We start from the raw sequence: 5,565 nt of genomic DNA on the forward strand, positions 1-5,565 counted from the left end.
CGCTGAATAAGAAGTACTTTCTGATTCACCCTGCAACCTAAACACTTGGTTGCTACCATAAGGAGAGAACCCTACGTTGAACTTCAGCATTAATAATAATAAAGTAGGTCTGTAAGAAATATCTATTGAATTTTTAGATTTTAGTTTTAGCAGTCACAGAATTCAGCAGGTAGCTCCAAATTCCAAACACGTAACAGAGTTATGTATCATGATATTAAAATTACACTTACGAACTTTAGAGGCCAACCTCTTTTAGGTATTTCAGCATCAAAATCACAGAAGCTTGATTCCCCCAGACCACGACTTGTTGTTCTTGGGGGTTGGATGGGTGGGAGGGAAAAGGGATAGAAAGGATGCTGAATATATCAGAATGTACCAATGCACTACCCAGATGGTACCACTCTGATAAATAATATTATTTATTAAATCAATCTGAATATCATCCAGCTCTATATTTAGCAGCTACAAAGTAGATTTATTTTAAATTATAAATAAGAAGTATAAGTGATGCAAGGAAGGAAAAGTTACCTTTCAATTGAGGTTAAATTTAACTCAAAAATGAATTATATAAAGACAAAAATATGAAGATATGTTCAGCCATCTGTAAAATGACTTCTCTGGCAAAAATTTTAAAATATGCCAATGCCAAGTGTTGACAAGGATGCAGAACAATGAAAAACCTTAAATACTTCTGGTATTTAAAACCACTTTGTTTAAAAACACTTTGGACAACACTATGGCATTTCAAATAAAATTGAAGAAGTATATATCTTGCAATCCAGCAATTCCTCTCCTAAGTATATACCGTAAAGAAATTCTTACCTAGGAAATCTATACAATTATTTTAATCCCAATATTGTTTCAAACAGAAAAAAAAATTAAATATCTGTTGACAAGAAAGTGTGTTGCAGTTTATTTATAAACTAAATACAGCAGTGAAAATAAAGTGTAGCTATATATGTCAACATGGATGAACTTCAGAAATCTGTATGCTGAGGAAAAATAAAAAGCACATTCCATTTGTACAAAGTTCAAAATCTGAAAAACTAAATAATTTGTTATTTGGTAATATATTCATATATAGTAAAACTATAAAGAAAAGCAAGGAAATGATAAACACAAAATTCAGGGGTAGCAGATGTCTTTGGGGAAAAGGAAGAAAGACAAGGATGAAATAGTGGAAGGACAGAGAAGAGGACTTAGAGTGATAATATTCTATGCCTTAAACTAAGTGGCAGGTACCTGGGCGTTTACTTATTATGATAAATGATAATACTTTTATATATGTTATAAATAATGACAAAATTCTTAAAAGTCAAAACTTATACATTATAAGAGATATTAAATTAACGTGAAATTTAAAAGCTTTACAAACATCCAAAATCCAGCCAAAGTAATATGAACATAACCTGTTCAGTAGATCCTTGGTCTTTCAATGATGTGTAATTCTTCTGTGGTAAGAACTTGAATTCTATGCACAGAAATTCTAATTTCACAGAATTTCTGGCTACTGAATGAGCCTACTGAGGATGGCTTGGAATATACCTAAAAAATTAACTTTGTTGTTCTCTTCTTATCTGTATATAAAGAGGAAACTTGTGAATTAATTTTTTTAAATTATTGTTTATGAAAATGATCCCACCAGAAAGCCAACTTTTTGTGCTGGTTTGGATCTGTGGAAAAAGAGAACAGTCTAACTAAGAAGTGTTTCCTAACTCGAAGTTTTATCCAAAAAGAGGACATACTACTGAAATACTTGTGATTTGAAGATTTCTAAAGGCGCCAAGATATGTACCCTAAGAATGAAGAGTGAAGAAATTATAGAAAGATTATTTCATGACTGTGCTTACGAAGCAGCAATTCTCTTGATATACCTATTCAAGCTCCCAGCAAGATCACTAATCTCAGGAGTGTATATATGAGGCTATCAGACTTAATATTAGCCAACTAGTTTTCCTTGCTGTGATTTCTTACTCTTTAAGCAACTTTGTGATTATAATTTGACTTCCTGCTTTGCTTCCCTGCAAGGAGAGGATGACCATACCTACCAGCACTGTGCTGGATATTTTCCATTGGACCTGCATATCCAGTCCACCCATCCCACCCCACTTTCTACCAGAGACATTGACCTATATAGCCTCTATTACCTGGCTCCCTTGCCCACTGGGCTTCCCACTGAGTTGGATCAATGCCTTAGAGCCTTAGGAGATTAGAGTAAGGGAGGAAAGAGAGGTTGGGTTGTTTACTCCTCAGGCTTCTTCCTCTGTTGTTAATGTAGGCTGACTGTGTTCATAACCGAGGTCTCAAGCAGCTTTTTCCACAAGCCTTCTCCATCTGTGTGTTCCAATGATCACTTCTTTCCCTCACTTCTTCAGGCTGTCAAAGAATCTGACCTTGTAGGACTTTCCAGGCGGTCCAGAGGTTGGGACTCTGTGCTTCCAACGCAGGGGATGTGAGTTCAATCCCTGGTCAGGGACTAAGATCCCACATGCTGCATGGCATGGAATCCTGACCTGTGAACCTGCTTTTGCTCTCAGAATGTCTGGAAGAGTAATTGTGTAGTCTCTCCCCAGAGAGAGGCCCTCCAACTAGCCAATCATAAGCAGTGTCCAAAGGATGGTGGGACTATTTCTTCATTTTTTTTTCCATGAAATTATCTCCATATAGACACAGCAGCAGATGTGGCAGGGTCCCTTTTTCCTCTCATCTCATCTTCCCTTATCTTCCTTTCTGCCATATCCCAGTATCCTCTCTATCTAGTCAGTGATCAAGTGTGGAAATTGGAAATTCCAGTCCTTAGTACAGTCCTAGGAAGGCACTTGTGAGACCCATGAAACGTTCATTTTAATTCACAAGGCCTTTCAGGGTCTTTAGGGTGAAGGACCTACAAAAGAAACACACAAAACACATTTTTAAAGTGACTTTTTTTTACCTGAAAATATTGCTATCTTATTATAGTATTGTATAACTTGGGTGTATTATTTTACTAAAAGACCTTCTTCTCAACCTGTGTGAGAAGGGGAAAGAATGGGAAGAGAAGGCAGAGAAGATGAGTAAAGAATGGAGTGGTAGCTGCAGATGCAAATCATGTCCAGAGAGGAGGAGAAAAAGAAAGAGCATTTCAAGAAATAGAAACATGTCGAAGGCTCAAAAAGTGGGAAGCTGAAACATTTGTGGAACTGAAATAAAGCCAATGTAACCAGAGCTCTATTAGCAAAAGAGAGAATGGTTTGTGAGACAGAGCTGTGAATCAGAGAAAACAAGAGCATCATCGGTTACATTAAGGAGCTCAGTCTTTATCCTAAGTAAAGAAAGGGTGGATGGTTGGAAGGCAAGTTAAGTAAATATTACAAAATCTCGGTTGAGAAGGGTTGAGAAGCTGGCCCATGTGATTTATTATGTCTCACTCTATTTCTTGGCTTTCTTGCATTGAATTTTTTAAAAATTGAAGTATAGCTGATGTACAGTATTGTGTTATTTTAGATGTACCGCAGAGTAATTCAGTTGCATATTCTTTTTCAGATTCTTTTCCTTTATGGATTATTACAGAATATTGAATATGGTTTGCTGTGCTAGTCAGTAGGTCCTTGTTTGTTATCTATTTTATATATTGAAGTGTATACATATTAACCCCAAATTTCTAATTTATCCCTCCTTCCCTTCCCCTTTTATACATATGTCTGTAGATCTATTTCTGTTTTGTATTTAAGTTCATGTGTATCTTTTTTTTAGATTCTACATATTAAGTGCTATTACATGATATTTGTCTTTCTCTGGCTTACTTCACTTAGTATGATTATCCCTATGTCTATCCATGTTCCTGCAAATGGCATTATTTTATTCTCTTTAATGGCTGAGTGATATCCTATTGTGTATATATACATCTTCTTTATCCATTCATCTGTCAATGGACATTTGCCTTCCTTTCATGTCTTGGCTACTGTAAATAGACGTGCACTTAAACTTTTTAAAAATTTAAATTATCCAGATAATATATGAATATATTCTTAAAATAAAAATTTTCAACAATGCAAACTGGAAAGTTCCCCTGATTAATCACCCTTAATAATTCTTGAAACTTCCTCTCAGTTATTATGTATTCAGAATGTTTACATCAACAAATAATAAGAAAACCTGACAATCAATGACCTAAGCTAATTTGAGTTTGATAGGCAGCTATTCAAAGGAGAAAGGGAAAAATATACTCAACTGAATGCTGAGTTCCAGAGAGTAGCAAGGAGAGATAAGAGGCCTTCTTAAATGAACAATGCAAAGAAGTAGAGGAAAACAATAGAATGGGAAAGACTAGAGAACCCTTCAATAAAATTGTAGAGATCAAGGGAACTTTTTATGCAAGGATGGGCACAATAAAGGACGAAAATGGCAAGGACTTAACAGAAGCAGAAGAGATTTTTAAAAGGTGGCAAGAATACACAGAAGAACTATACGAAAAAAGGTCTTAATGACCAGGATAACCACGATGGTGTGGTCATTCACCTAGAGTTAGACATCCTGGAATATGAAGTCAAGTGGGCCGTAGGAAGTATTACTATGAACAAAGCTAGTGGAGGTGATGGAAGTCCACCTGAGCTATTTCAAGTCTTCAAAGATGATGCTGTGAAAGTGCTGCACTCAATATGCCAGCAAATTTGGAAAACAATGGCCATACGACTAGAAAAGGTCAATTTTCATTCTAATCCCAAAGAAGGGCAATGCCAAAGAATGTTCAAACTATCATACAGTTGTGCTCATTTTGCATGCTAGTAAGGTTATGCTCAAAATCCTTCAATCTAGGTTTCAGCAGGATGTGAATTGAGAACTCCCAGATGTACAAGCTGAGTTTAGAAAAGGCAGAGGAACCAGAAATCAAATTGCCAACATTTGTTGGATCATAGAGAAAGCAAAGGAATTCCAGAAAATCATCTACTTTTGCTTCATTGTCTACACCAAAGCCTTTGACTGTGTGGGTCACAGCAAACTGTGGAAAATTCTTAAAGAAATAGGAATACCAGACCACCTTACATGTCTGTCTCCCGAGAAACCTGTATGCAGGACAAGAAGCAACAGTTAGAACCAGACATGGAACAATGGACTGGTTCAAAATTGGGAAAGGAGTATGACAAGGCTGTGTGTTGTCACCTTGTTTATTTAACTTCTACACAGAGTACATCATGCTAAATGCCAGGCTGGATGAATCACAAGCTGGAATCAAGATTTCTCGGAGAAATATCAACAACCTCAGATATGCAGATGATACCACTCTAGTGGCAGAAAGTGAAGAGGGACTAAAGAGCCTCTTGATGAAGAAGGTGAAAGAGGAGAGTGAAAAAGCTGGCTTAAATCTCAACATTCAAAAGACAAAGATCATGGCATCTGGTCCCATCACTTCATGGCAAATAGAAGGGGAAAAAGTAGAAGCAGTGACAGATTTTCTTTTTGGGAGCTCCAAAATCACTGTGGATGGTGACTGCAGCCATGAAATCAAAGGTGCTCGCTCCTTGGAAGGATAGCTATGACAAACCTAATCAGTGTATTCAAAAGCAGAGACATCACTTTGTCAAAAAA

Source organism: Bison bison, unplaced genomic scaffold (assembly GCF_000754665.1).
Source record: "Bison bison bison isolate TAMUID 2011002044 unplaced genomic scaffold, Bison_UMD1.0 scf7180017864034, whole genome shotgun sequence".
Taxonomy (NCBI): domain Eukaryota; kingdom Metazoa; phylum Chordata; class Mammalia; order Artiodactyla; family Bovidae; genus Bison; species Bison bison.